Below are 15,096 nucleotides of genomic sequence, written 5' to 3'. Positions count from 1 at the left end.
TCATTGTCTCCAAACAGAACTTTTTCCATTTCTGTTTGCTCTTTTCTTATTCCTTCAGTTTTAATATCATTTTCCACCAAGCTCTTTATTTGTTGCATTTGGAACCAATCATTATTATTCAGCTCTTCAGCAGTTTTCAATTCTGTTTTGCCACTTTGTATTTTTAATAGTTGATTATATGACAACCACTTTTCTTCACAGTCCAGCTGTTATTTTTATTACTTCTGCTGGCACCATCCATATCGGTTTTTTCTCATCCCCATATTTCTTATATTTCATCCATGTATTTAGCAAATTGTTTCTTATATAATGGTGAGAGAAAAAACCATCCATCTTTTTTCCCATAGTACATATGAGCGTGCCAGCCAAATTTATTTCCATGACCTTCCAACACTAAAAGTTTTTTGTTTAACAGCGTCACCCATTCTTTTATCCACACTAAACAAACTGCTTCATGATATAGTTTTAAATCTGGTAATTGGAATCCTCCTCTCTCTTTTGCATCTGTTAAAATTTTCATTTTGATCCTTGGTTTCTTCCCAGCCCACACAAACTCTGAAATTTTCCTTTGCCATTTATTAAATTGTTTACTGTCTTTCACAATTGAAATAGTTTGAAACAAATACATTATTCTTGGCAGAATATTCATCTTAATTGCAGCTATTCTGCCAAGCAATGACAAATTAAGTTTATTCCATTTTATCATATCTTCATCCATTTTATGCCATAGCTTCTCATAATTGTTTTTAAACAAGTCAATATTCTTGGTTGTTATCTCCACACCCAAATATTTTGCCTTAGAGGTAACTTCACATCCCGTTATCTTCTGCAGTTCCTTTTGTTTGCTTACTTGCTTCTTTTTACATAGAAGTTTTGATTTTTCTTTATTAATACACAGTCCCGCCAATTCCCCATATTCTTGTATTTTAGCTAACAACAAAGGTGTGACTTGTATGGGATTTTCATTTATGAACATTATATCATCTGCAAATGCTCTATATTTGTAAGTAAATCCTTTTGCTTTTAATCCGTCTATTTCTTTATCTTCTTGGATTTGCATCAGTAAGATTTCAAGAGTCATTATAAACAACAGTGGGGAAAGTGGACAGCCTTGTCTTGTACCTTTGCTAATTATCATGTCTTCTGTAAGATCTGCATTTATACATAGCCTTGCACGTTGTTCAGTATATATTGCTTTTATCATCCTTATAAAGTTTTCCCTCAACTCCATTTTCTCCATTACTGCAAACATAAAGTCCCAATTTAAATTATCAAATGCTTTCTCTGCATCCGCAAAGAATAATGCTACTTCCTTTTCTGGATGTATTTCATAATATTCTACAATATTTACAACAGTTCTAATATTGTCTCTTATTTGCCTTTTTGGGAGAAACCCCACTTGATCTTCCTTTTTAAAATTTATCAAATGTTGTTTAAGCCGTTCTGCGAAGATTCTTGTATATATTTTATAGTCATTATTTAATAGTGAGATTGGTCTATAATTTTTTACATTCGTGACATCTCTATCTTCCTTTGGAATCAACGAAATAACAGCTTCCTTCCATGTATTTGGTATTTTCCCTTTTATTCTTATCATGTTCATCAATTTCTGAAGTTTAGATATTAACTCCTCTTTGAAGGTTTTAAAAATTTAGCTGTATATCCATCTGGCCAAGGTGCTTTTCCATTTTTCATTGCATTAATTGCTGCTTCAATTTCTATTTTTTCAATTGGATCATTCAAGACTTTCCCCATATTTTCTATTAAGGGTGCTGTTTTAATCTTTTGTAAATACTCTTCCATCTTTTCTTTCTTTATTTTAACACCCTTAAATAATTTGGCATAATACTTAAAGAATTCTCTTTTTATTCCTTCTTGATCTACCACCTCTCTTCTATCCACCACAATTTTATTAATAATTTTACTTTCTTTTTTTTCAATTTTAAATAAATTTATTAATATTAATATAACAATAACAATCCAACACATACAACTATTACAATATCTATAACTTTAGCCATCCCATTATGATTACAGTATTATGTAGAGAGACTTAATAGAATACAAAGTCTATATATTTTTCTGGCAGTTGACATGAAACATTTTGTTGTTCTTGTACAAACTTAAAGAAATGATACCATTTTTCCACAAACGTGTTATTGCCTTTTCCGCTTTCTAAAACTTCTGATTGTCGAATTGTGTTTGCTATCTTATCCATTGCTATTATGTCCCAGACCTTCAGGAACCATTGTCTTTTTGTAGGCATTACCTTTGACTTCCAATGATGCGCTATTAAAATTTTAGCTGCTAATATAAGGAGAGACGTCAAGTCTGCTTTATGTCTTGGCATCTCTTTCCTTCTCCATAAATTTAATAGAATTGATTCTGGGGAGAAAGGAATCTTGTGATTAATAATTAATTCAATAGTTGGCATGATTTTACTCCAAAAACTTAAAACTGTTGGACATTCCCACCAACAGTGAATAAAGGAGCCTACCAAATCACATCCTTTCCAACAATTGGGATCTTTTAGTTTCTTGGCATGGAAAATCTGTTGAGGTGTCAGGTACCAACGTGAATAGATTTTGAAATTTTGTAATCTTAGATTTAATAATGGAGTATGAAATAAATTCGATTGCCAAAGATTCGTCCAAGTTTCAATAGATATTTGTGTGCCGCAGTCTTTGTTCCAAGCTTTAATGAAAGGGCTTTCTCTGTTACTGATGGGGCTAATAAGGATTTTATAAATTATCGCAGTCTTTCCTTTTATTGTGATAGTAGAGTTTATTAAGGCTTCTTCAAAGGCACTCAGTGGTCTGTTAATTTGTGATAAAATATTAGGACTATGCAGTAAGTGGTGGACCTGGTTATATTGCAACCAATTAGCTTTAAGTTGGAATTTCCTTGTTAAGTTTTTACTCGTTCTCATACTATTATTAATAATAAGATGTTTAAATCTATATACGCCTTTTTCCCTCCAGTTTTGGAAACTCAATTTATCTTTTGCAGGTGGAAACCAATCTTGGCCTAAAAAAACTGTCGCCGGAGATGGATTTGGAGCTATCATAGATCTATATCTATCCCAGATATTTAAAGTTAATTTTAAGAAAGGGTTAAGGAGAATATTTGGACTACGAAATTTAGGTGTATTCCAGATAGTTTCATGAATTAAGTCTGGGTCCAAAAAAGATTGTTCTATCTGAATCCAATCTTTTTCATGTGAGGGTGTAGAGTAGAGAATGATATATTTTAATTGGGCTGCTAGATAATATTTTTCCAAATCAGGTAGGGCCAAACCTCCTTGGGCTAGGGGTTTAATTAGTACCGAATAAGCTATTCTATGTTTTTTACCATCCCAAATATAATTTAATAATAATGATTTCCACTTTTTAAAAAACTCGGCTTTTATAGTAATTGGAAGATTTTGAAATAAAAATATAAATTTTGGTAAAATAAAAACTCTGATTTGTTCAATTTTTTCTAAAAGGTTTAATGAGAGTTTCCCCCATTCCTTAAAATTGTTTGCTAATGAATTTAACAATGGCTCAAAGTTTACTTTAAATAAGTTCTGTAAGTCTAAGGGTATCAATATCCCCAAGTGTCTAAACGTAGACTTAACCCATTTAAAAGGGAATAAAGTTTTTATTCTATTCTCCATTTCTGAACTCAGCTGGATGGGGTATATAATTTTACTTTCTCTCTTTTTCTTCAGTTGCCAGGCCAAATATTTTCCAGGTTTATTTGCTCCCTCGAAAGATTTCTGCTGCAATCTTTTCAGATTCCATTCCACTTCTTTATTTAACAAATGTCTCATTTGTGTTTGTAATATTGTAATCTCCATAATTTTCTTTTTCCCTGGCGTTTTTCTCAGTTCCCCTTCTTTTTTCTTTATTTCATTTTGAATGTCCAGCATCTGTTTTTCTTTTGCCCTCTTGTCTTTATTATTCAATGTAATCAATATTCCTCTCATTACTGCTTTATAAGCATCCCACACCGTCTGAAATTCTGTATCTTCTTTATCGTTTATTTGGAAGAAAGCTTGTTTCATTTTCTAGAGATGTCACTATTTCTTTATTCTATAGTAAATCTTCATTCAATCTCCATCTTCTCGACTTTTTAGACAATTTTGTAATCCACATTATTGGGTTCTGATCAGCCCCTACTTTAGGTAAAATCTCTATTTTCTTTGTTATAAGGCCTAAATCTTTAGTACCCCACATGTCAATTCTGGAAAAAGTTTTATGTCTTACTGAAAAAAAGGTATAGTCCCGCACTTCAGGATTAAATTTCCTCCATATATCATCCAAGTTTTCTTGTATGACCAATTAAAAAAAAAGACTTTGGCAATTTTCCTTCCTTATTATTTTTTTCCCCCTAGATCTATCCAGTGTGTTCTTAATTGTTCCATTAAAGTCCCCCATTATCAAAACTTGATCATATGTCACTTCATCAAATTGTTGTATAATGTCTTTTTAAAAAGCATTCTTTGCTCCATTTGGTGCATACAGTCCCAGTAACAACGGTTTTTTTGCATTTAATATTATTTCTACCGCTACAAATCTTCCATCTTTATCTTTAAACACTAGTTTCGGGTCCAGTTCTTGTTTAATATAAAAAAATCACTCCCCTTTTCTTCTGTTCAGCTAATGAATGAAATTCTAGTCCCAATTGCTTATTCTATAAAAATTTGTAATCCTTTTGTTTGATATGTACTTCTTGTAAACAAACTACCGTATTTGCCGGCGTATAAGACGACTGGGCGTATAAGACGACCCCCCAACACTTCCACTCAAAATATAGAGTTTGTTATATACTCGCCGTATAAGACTACCCCCTCTTCCACACACCTTCCACACACCAAATAAAAGGTAAAAGAACATCAGATTTGATTTCAACATGTTAATTTATATTCAAATGCTTATGACATGCAGGAAAACTGTCACAAGACTGTATTTTATCAAACATGTACAGTAAACATAAAACAGTGCAAGTTTATTAAACGCAATTCACTAAAGACAACACACTCCTCTCCTCCTCAGCGCAAGCAACACTCCAAGTGGACCCTTTGGATGGGTAGATGCTTCTCAGGAACACAGGCAGGCAGCCCACAACCCAGAGGGACTCTGGCAACACACTGTAGAAGACAAGAAGAAAAACAGTGGGCGCCACCTCCTTGTGTAAAACCTTTTTAATAGATCCGTAAATCAGATAAAATGATACTCACAAACATAGGAGTATGACAGGCACATCAAGAGTATAAACACTGGATCAGCAAAACCACGGGATAGGTAACATGTTTCTGGGGACATGCCCCCTTCGTCAGACCTTGCTGAGCTCCCAAAGGAGTGTTCATAAATAGTGTGAGGGTGGCTAAGACCCCTCCCCATCCTGTATTATACCAGCCAGAGGCTAATTCACTAAAGCTGAATGGAACAATAAACCTATGGGAGCTGCCATGCTGTTTGTTTTCTAAGCTGTTAACCAAACTGGAACTGTCAATGATAGAAGGAAGATAACAAATAGAGGGAGAGAACAAGTGCCGGGCAAGTCCCTAGCATGTTTGCTGGCGTGACAGTTTCCCTTTAAAAGCCCTCAAACTCCTGTTCGTCATTTGATATTAAAAGTTCATCAATGACATCTTGGGATACAGTTGCAAGGCAGTCATCATATGGATCTAATTCTGTGTCAGATGATGTGGCCTCAGCTTCAGCTTCCTCTTCATCTTACCACAAGTACTCGTCCTCCATACCATCTAATGAATTTGATATGCCACACTTCTTGAAAGACTTGATTACTGTTTGTGCATCAATATCATTCCAGGCTTTTATGACAAATTGGCACAAAACATCCAACTGTGGAGCACGCATGTTTCCTCCTTTTGTGTATGACTTTGCCGCTAACCATCCATTCATTCCACTGTCAATCCTGCAGGAATAACTGCTGCATCTGTTTTTATTCTCGCAAGCCTTTCCTTAGTGGTGGGAGTTGAATGAGCCCTGAACATATCCCACACAAGTAGACTACGTTTTTGAAGTAGACCACCTGGTCGTCTGCTCCATACATTATCCAGCCATAGTTTCACACCCTCCTCATCCATCCAGCCTTTTTCATGCACGTGCACAAAACAACCAGCAGGGAATTAGGGTGGCCATAATATCTGCAGGCCAGCCAGGGACACCTTGAGGGGGGAATGAATGTGTGTGTGACATCACTTCCGGTGACATCATGCCACCGCCGGAAACAGAAAGTGACGTCACTTCCGGTGACATCGCCCCCCCCCACGCCACCTGCCGGAAGCAGGAAGTGACATCACTTCCGGTGACGTCATTTCCCTCAAATGCCACTGCCGGAAACAGGAAGTGACATTACTTCCTTTGATAGCACTTCCTGTGATGTCATTTCCCCCAAATATCACCGCCGGAAACATGAAGTGACATCACTTCCCCAAATTGCCACTGCTGGAAACAGAGACTTCTGGTGACATTAGCACCCCCAAAATATACAACTTGAAAAAAGAAGAGAAACTTCAAGATGTTCCCTGCTGAAGAAAAAAAGGCTCCAACAGCAACCCCTCTTGAGTCAGATTCACAGGAAAACAATCCACTATCCTTGATACCTGCTTGTGCTGACAAACATTTCAACAAGACTGTCCACAGTATCAAAGGGTCTTGATCAACCCAGTAAAAGCAACAAAGCAACCCTTATCTACAATCAAACTGAGATCAGCAGCTAAAACCACCACTGCCAGTCTGTGTCCCGTAGCCCAGCCTGAAGCCAGGCAGATACAGGTCTAGAAAAGCAGGTCCTCCCCAAGCAGCACACAAAAAAGAAAAAGGTGTTCAGGTGCCACTAAAATACTAAAAACTGCAAAAAAGAAAGGAAACCAAGTTCTCTTCATATTATTAAAGTGGTGGAACGAGCTGTCAAGTCACAGCCAATTTGTTCCTTACCTTCTGTTGTGTGATGGAAGCGATCTACTGTTGTCTGTGGTTGCTAGTTTCCTGAATGGAGCTTATCTGGAAAAAAAGAAACACACTGTCAGCAGTTTAAAATTACTTTGCATCTTGGCAACTCTTCCAGGCTCGTTGGTTATACTCACCCTCTGTACAGCAAATGAAAACGGGCCCGCAGGTGTGGGTCATCCCGACTCCACACAGTGCAGCTTCCTGGACCTCGACTTCTCCCTGGACAAAGAACATGGATTCTAGGGTGGGACTTGCGTCCTGCGGCAAGTGTGGGCCATCCCACCTCCCACGCTGGAGAAAGGGCTGTGGTCTGGAAGGAGCGACACAGTTTTCAGTCTTTCTTTTTTTTACTGAATTTATACTTCTCTGATTTCCCTGCAGCCTTGAGGATATCTTTCTTTTCCTTAATATAGCGATAAAATTGTTCACAATCCATATCAAAATTCACTTTGACTTGCAGCTCTGCTTTCACCAGGTCTACGTTACACCGATTCCTGGTCTCCGTCCAGTGAGCTGACATGAGGCTGAATACCCTCTCCACAAAAGCGTCGGAGCATGGGATACTCAGGATCTTGCTTACAAGAAGTAAGAGGTTTTCGCACTTGTGAGACCGAGTTTCCATCTCAGAGAATATGGCCACCCACTTTTTATCCACAGTGATTTTTGGGTCAACACAGGCCACTTGCTCATCCAGCAGGCTCTTGGCATCGGTGTATTCACTGTATAGATTATCCAGATTTATTATTTTCTCCATTTTTAGATGCTCAGCAGCACACCGCAGGTGGTCATAAGTCACACTTTTTAAAAGAGAAAATGGTGTCAAAGCACACAGGTGATTTTTCTCAGAGAAATCAAACTTTGCTTCCAGATATGCAATGTTTTTTTCGAAGAACTTGAGGAAGTCCTGCTTCACTTTCCTTGCCTTTGAAGGTGGCATTTTGCGCAGCGCCTTATCTGTATCCGTTCCAAAAAAGGAGTCAGCTTTGCGTTGCTTAAGGCTGTTTAGCAACCTGAGCATGGCCTCAAACAATTCAGGTTCTGTCAGTGCTAGGGTGGCCATAATGTCTGAAGGCCAGCCAGGGACACCTTGGGGGGGGGGGAAGGCAGGGGTGTGCGCGCGCGAAGCGCGCGCCCGCCGGAAACAGGAAGTGACATCACTTCCGGTGATGGCGTGCCACCGCCGGAAACAGGAAGTGACATCACTTCCTGTGACATCATTTCCCCCGCACCACCTGCCGGAAACGGGAAGTGACATCACTTCCTGTGACATCATTTCCCCCGCGCCACCTGCCGGAAACAGGAAGTGACATCACTTCCTGTGACATCATTTCCCCCAAATGACATCATTTCCCCCAAATGCCACTGCCAGAAACAGGAAGTGACTTCACAGCACTTCCTGTGACGTCCCCAAAAATCCCCCAAATATCACCGCCGGAAACAATTTTGTTCTCAAATCCTGTATATACTTCATCAGTATATGGGATAAGGCACTTTCTCAACTGTGCTGCATAATGCAGCCTATTTATTTTGTCCTGTTTGCTCTGTTGGCTCTATCTGCGCCACCTTCATCACTTTCGGGGTGTGGATCCCCCAGTGGGGTGGGCTCCCGACTCCCTCCGCCGGCTGTTTCTGATAGCCCTGCGCCCCCTCTTTCATTTGATATGTGTCCCGTGTGGGTGCCACCCTCCCGCCGGGAGATGCCGCAAAATGAGCCCCCTTGAGGCTTATGGCGGCAGGGCTCGGGGGAAGCGAGCTAGACTGCTGTTCTTTTGAGGGGTTATAGAGTGTTTCGAGCCCATCCCTGTGGCATCGGTCCCATCGTTGTGGGACCCAGGGGGCCGGCGCAGCGGCCCGCCGAAGCAGCCTGTCACTAATAACACAGGTCGAGATGCAGGACAGGAACCCGGAAGTGATCGACAGGCTGCTTCAGCGGGCCGCTGCGCCGGCCCCCTGGGCCCTACAACGATGGGACCAATGCCACAGGGACGGGCTCGAAACACTCTATAACCCCTCAAAAGAACAGCAGTCTAGCTCGCTTCCCCCAAGCCCTGCCGCCATAAGCCTCAAGGGGGCTCATTTTGCGGCATCTCCCGGCGGGAGGGTGGCACCCGCACGGGACACATATCAAATGAAAGAGGGGGCGCAGGGCTATCAGAAACAGCCAGTGGAGGGAGTCTGGAGCCCACCCCACTGGGGGATCCACACCCCGAAAGTGATGAAGGTGGCGCAGATACGGCCAACAGACAGGCAGGCAGGCAAATAGATGGAGGGGAGGAAGGAGGGAGGGGGAGAGAGGTAGAAAGAAAGCAACTTTAAATGCATTCTCCACGCCATTGGCTGGCTTGGCTTGGAGAAGTGATTTAAAGAGAGAAATGCCTTCTCCAAGCCAGCCAATAGGGTGATGGGGGCTTCAAGAGCCACATAATCTGTGTGAATGAGCCACAGTTTGGCCACCCCTGAGTCAGACCAATGCACATCCAGTGTGACTAGCAGATTTTAGCAGTTGTATATTTTTAAAAGTAGTGCAAGCCAAAAATTCTTTCTGTCTGCCCACATCCAATGCACAGAAGGGACACAATTACAAATGCCAGGAGGGAAACGCTTGAACAAACCCCATTCTCTGTTATTTATTTACACTATTATACTGCCTTTCAGTTGGAAGAGTTGCAACTTAAAACTATTAGTAAAAACCCAGCACAATTTAGTAAAATCCTAATTAGAATGATCAAAATGCAAATTGCCCTGGACACGCTCGCCAAATGTTATCAGACGTTGGAAGCTAAGCAGGGTTAGCCCAGGTTACTACTTAAATGGAAAGCCATTAAGGAAGTCCAGAGTTGATATGCAGAGGCAGGCAAGCAACGGTCAAAGAGGCTCGGCATCTAACCATGAGGGGGTGAAACCAATCTAGGGTTGCCACCTCCAGGTGGGGCCTGGAGGTCTCCCATTTTTACAACTGATCTTCAGCTGGTGGAGATCAGCTCCCCTGAAGAAACTGGCTGCTTGGAAGGGTGGGCTCTATGGCATTGCACCGTTGAGAGCCAGTTTGGTGTAGTGGTAAAGTGTGCAAGCACCAAGAATACAGAGCATTACTTTCCAGACAAAAGAACATAAGAGAAGCCATGTTGGATCAGGCCAATGGCCCATCCAGTTAGGGTTGCCAAGTCCAATTTAAGAAATATCTGGGGACTTTGGGGGTGGAGCCAGGAGACATTAGGGGTGGAGCCAAGATCAAGGCTGTGACAAGCATAATTGAACTCCGAAGGAAGTTCTGGCCATCACATTTAAAGGGACGGCACACCTTTTCAATGCCTTCCTTTCATAGGAAATAATGAAGGATAGGGGCACCTTCTTTAGGGGCTCATAGAATTGGACCCCCTGGTCCAATAGTTTTGAAACTTGGGGGATATTTTGGGGAGAGGGACTAGATGCTGTACTTAAAATCTGGTACATCTACCTCAAAAACAGCCCCCCCCGAGCCCCAGATACCCATGGATCAATTCTCCATGATTTTCTATGGGAATAAATCTCCATAGGGAATAACACAGTTCCCAGCAGACATTTCCCTCCCCTCCCCCCGTTTTCTGATGACCCTGAAGTGGGGGGAGGGCCTCCAAACCGGGGGATCTCCTGCCCCCACCTGGGGATTGGCAACCCTAGACAAATCTAATGGAACCACAAGTAAACACATACCCTTACTTTGCTTTCTGCCCTCAGTCTATGTGGCTGAATAAAAATGGAGGAAAGATTGCTATGATAGGTTTGTCAAACTTTTTTATGCACCTCAAGGTGGAGAGGAAAAGGTGAAATACATTCTATCTCTTGGAGACTGACTTCAGCTACCACAATCAAACACCACCTGCAGCTCTATTACAGTGAATTTTGGGCTTGTGGACCAATAATGAATTTCTGTGGAAACATGTACTAAACTGGGCTCCAGTACTGCAAATTTTTGTAATCTCCCTAATTCATCCAAATGGTTCTTCATTATTACCAACAATGTAGACGGCTGTCTCATGGGGAAAAACATGATCTGTAAGAAGACTATGGAAACAAACAACAAGCCAGAGAACTCTCAATACATAAACAAGTTAGGCTCCACAGAACACAAGAACACAAGATAGGGCAGAACACAAGATAGGGCAGTCACTACAGGAATTTGACATGTTTGCAGTTTGAGAATTCAAATATGACTTACCCAGGAAAATTCAACTGCTCAACCAAACCCTTTCTTCACAAAGAACATGCACAAAGCACTTAGTGTAGGAGTCAGTCAAAGTACTTCTTCACCCTAATCCTGCACATTTATTGAGAAGCAAGTCCTACTGGAAATTTTAATAGAATTACCAAAAACATACAGCCTGCGGGAGCTGGTGCTCCCCAACACAGAGCCGGTGTGAGTCCTCGCGGAGAGCAGGAACAAGGAGGGAGTGGGGGGGAAGAGAAAGCAGCGTGCAAAGCCGAAGGTGACGCGTCTGCCTTCCTGAAACTTCCCGCTACGCCACAGAGGCAAGCGCGGCCAGTAAAGACGTTCAGAGCAGGGTGCCCAGTCAACTCAGCAGGTAGTTTTTCGCCGCAGGAAAGTCACAGTCTGACTTTAGGGCTTCAGTGGATTAAGAAAAGCGCCGCTCTGCAAGACTTCCTATCTTCCTTGTTAAGGCTCTTGAAGCCGAAACACAGGGAGGGCCCCCACTATGACCCGCCCGAAGCATTAGAGGCCCCCCCTCATTTTTTTGCACCGAACATCTAGCCTGAGGGCGACTTTCTGGGGAATCGGAATCCTCGTCTCCCCCCCCCCCCGCTTCGGGGCTCACCTGCCAGTGAGAGAGAGGCAAGCAGCCACGCGCCGCCCGGTCAGTCTGCGAGGCCAGGCTCTCCCCCCCCCCCCCCCGTGTAGGGTTGCCAAGTCCAATGCAAGAAATATCTGGGGACTTTGGGGGTGGAGCCAGGAGACTTTGGGGGTGGAGCCAGGAGCAAGGTTGTGAAAATCTGGTCCCTCTGGCCCAGACCCACATTAAAAAGCAGAGCAATATTTCTTCTGCTAGAAAATACAGCTGCTTCTCTCAAAAAAGCTTAGAAAGGAAAACTCATTTCTTATCTGCCACTTTAAAAAAAAACCCAACCCTCAGGACTGAGGGAGGAAGGCGGGCAGGACGAGGCCGCGGCGCTGGAGGGAAGCGGGGCCGGGAGGGTGGCAGGCGGCCTGCTGGGCTCTGGGGGGTGAGGGAGGAAGGCGGGCAGGACGAGGCCGCGGCGCTGGAGGGAAGCGGGGCCGGGAGGGTGGCAGGCGGCCTGCTGGGCTCTGGGGGGTGAGGGAGGAAGGCGGGCAGGACGAGGCCGCGGCGCTGGAGGGAAGCGGGGCCGGGAGGCAGTCAGGCGGCCTGCTGGGCCTGCGGGGCTGGGGGAGGAAGGCGGGCAGGACGGCGGCGGTGCGGGCCTGCCCGCGAGAGGCCGCGCTGGAGGCAAGAGGGGCCGGGAGGCAGTCAGGCGGCCTGCTGGGCCTGCGGGAGGAAGGCGGGCAGGACGGCGGCGGTGCGGGCCTGGCCAATCCGGGACTCTGAATGAGTCCCGAGCTTGGCCAATCGGGACGCGGGATTCAGGAGGCGGAGGCGGGACTTTCCCGGGAGGGCGGGACGTTCTGGCCACCCTAGTCAGTGCATCCCGCTCCAGAATCAGTACAGTCTCCTCAATAGGCGTCAGAGTGGTCGGGAGAAACATCATGTAAGTTTGTGATGTACTGTAGTCCTTTTCTCCAGCCTCATCGTCAATGTGGCGCCATATCAGAGAAGGACAGTCGTCCTCTCCCAGCTTTTGAAAGTACGCTTTAACGGCTGGCCAACACTTCAACATCTTGTTTATGGCAGGCAAGAAAGATAGCCATCTTGTGGGTACATGTCGAAGCAGGCGATCACCCTGCATCTCCAAAAACTCAAACATCTCCTTAAGTTCCTCTGAACGTTTGGCAGAAACAGAAAAATGACCAAAAGCCTTCAGTATGAGAGACTCGATGTCGCAGGTGAGCATATCACATCCTTTTTTGGCAGCATTGTGCACAATGTGTGCAGGGCACCTGGCGGGCACGATGTCTTCATGGCCTCTACTCAGAAGTGTGTACACAGAATGGTATTTTCCAAAGATTACATTCGCGCTGTCTGCTGAGTATGCAGACAGACGAGCTAAGTCCAACTGGTATTTTGTCAAGACATCCAAAATCCTTTGTGTGACATTCTCAGCCGTTTCATTGGCATCTTCATAGAAATCAAGAAGACGATTTGAAATGCCGTCCTTCAAAGTGAAGTATTTAAGGCATAGGGGGAACATTTTCCTGTTGCCATGATTTGATGCGTCGCTGGAAATGCTGTAGAAACAATGTGCTGTGTCAAGATCTGACAGAATCAGCTCTACAGAGTAAGGTGCCAAGACATCGCTTATCAAAGCTGCACCCTTTGTTTTCCCACAGGTCATCTTGGTCACAATCTCTGAATCGGGAAATGTGACTCTGCACAATTTGACACCGCAATCAAGAGACCGGTATGATAACGCATGGCTGTTCGTGTGGTATGCCCAGGTTAGTTCAGCAGCCGCAATTCTGGCCTGAGCAGCGGTGTCTTTTTGGTAGACAAAAAAAGTTGGGATGGATTTTGAAGTTCCAGCTTGGCTTGCCGCACTCCTGTGAGAGTCAGTGTCCTTATGAGCTTTCACATCATTCACTCCACCGTGACCAATTCCTATCTCCTTAGAAAATGTCATGCAGAATGCTTTGTTCTTGTCCTTTGTCTCTTTTAGCCAGGGGTAGGTGTTTTTCCATTCAGGATTGAACACAACCAAACGTTTGGGCTTCTTTTTTGGTGGTTCCCGGGGCTGGTGACCTTTGCCACCTCCAGCGCCTGATGCTGAAGCCATGGTCTGCTGTAAGGGCCTAGATGAAGAGGGCAGAAGAATCATAATTAAGTCCTCGCCAGGCGTGGTGATTTCGTTCCATTGTAGTTCTTGGGCAGCCAATTCATAGGCAGTGACAGCCAACCTACCTTATAGCAACTAATTGAAAAACACAGGGGGAAAAATCTTACTATTAGTCTTTGGCACAAATATATTTCGAAAATATAAATAATGGCTAAACTTCATGATAAAATAAAATCTATAGCTATTATAGATACCCTAATATCTTTGAGGCATTATGGTTTCAAGTACTGGAATATTTAAATTTTCAAGCCAATTAGAATCGGAGGGAGGGATTGAAATGTGGCCAGTATGATTGGTTTTAGAAGAAACTTCTTACATTGTGAGAATGTAAGCTCTGCAGAATTTAATGTGAGAATTTAAGCTCTGCAGAATTCTCAAGGTGGTCAAACCTACAGATATCCCAGTCTAGAGACTAGGTCCTGAACTGACAAGACAGACTCTTCTATGAACTGACAACCACCCCGCATTGGCAGAAAACTCTGACATCTGAATAGAAGAAGCAAGAAAGAAACTTCCATAAGGGGTTAAATTCTGGGGGTCAACCTCCACAAAATAACTGAGCTTGTAGCTTAAAGAAACAAATGAAAACGTCGGCATCAGGCTTTATGATTTGAAGTCTGGCTGTCTGGTAATAAATTCACAATAAACCAATCCATAAAATAAACATAAAATACCCTAACCGCTAAAGAACAAACCTGACATGGTCTAAATATTTCTTTCTAGGGAAGGGAGGGAGGGAAGGAAGGAAGGAGGGAGGGAGGAAGGAAGGAGGGAGGGAGGGAAGGAAGGGAGGGACAGGCTTTATTCAGCCACCTCTCTGAATATCTTCGAAGCTCCCAGTAGGCGACAGTCACCAGAGGTTACCATGACTTCCAGGTGCACACACACACACACGCATACACAAACATTAAAAAATACAAATGCAATAATCATATATAGGCTCTGACTTCTTTTCCCATTGCTCCAGCTTTCTGTTTTTTCCTCTGCAGTTCCCCTGGATATTACCTAAACTCTAGCTTGGCACTCCACTTGCCCTTGGCACACTGTCCCTGACTATTCCCAGTGGCCTGGGGCTCTTGGGGTGCTCAGCCTGGGCAGTTTTTGCTCCCGTCAGTCCGCTTTCTCCGTCCGCAGGCTTTGCCGTGCCCCTGAATCCTAGCTTTCCCTC

Source organism: Heteronotia binoei, chromosome 11 (assembly GCF_032191835.1).
Source record: "Heteronotia binoei isolate CCM8104 ecotype False Entrance Well chromosome 11, APGP_CSIRO_Hbin_v1, whole genome shotgun sequence".
Taxonomy (NCBI): domain Eukaryota; kingdom Metazoa; phylum Chordata; class Lepidosauria; order Squamata; family Gekkonidae; genus Heteronotia; species Heteronotia binoei.
Note: the sequence above shows the minus strand (reverse complement) of the source record.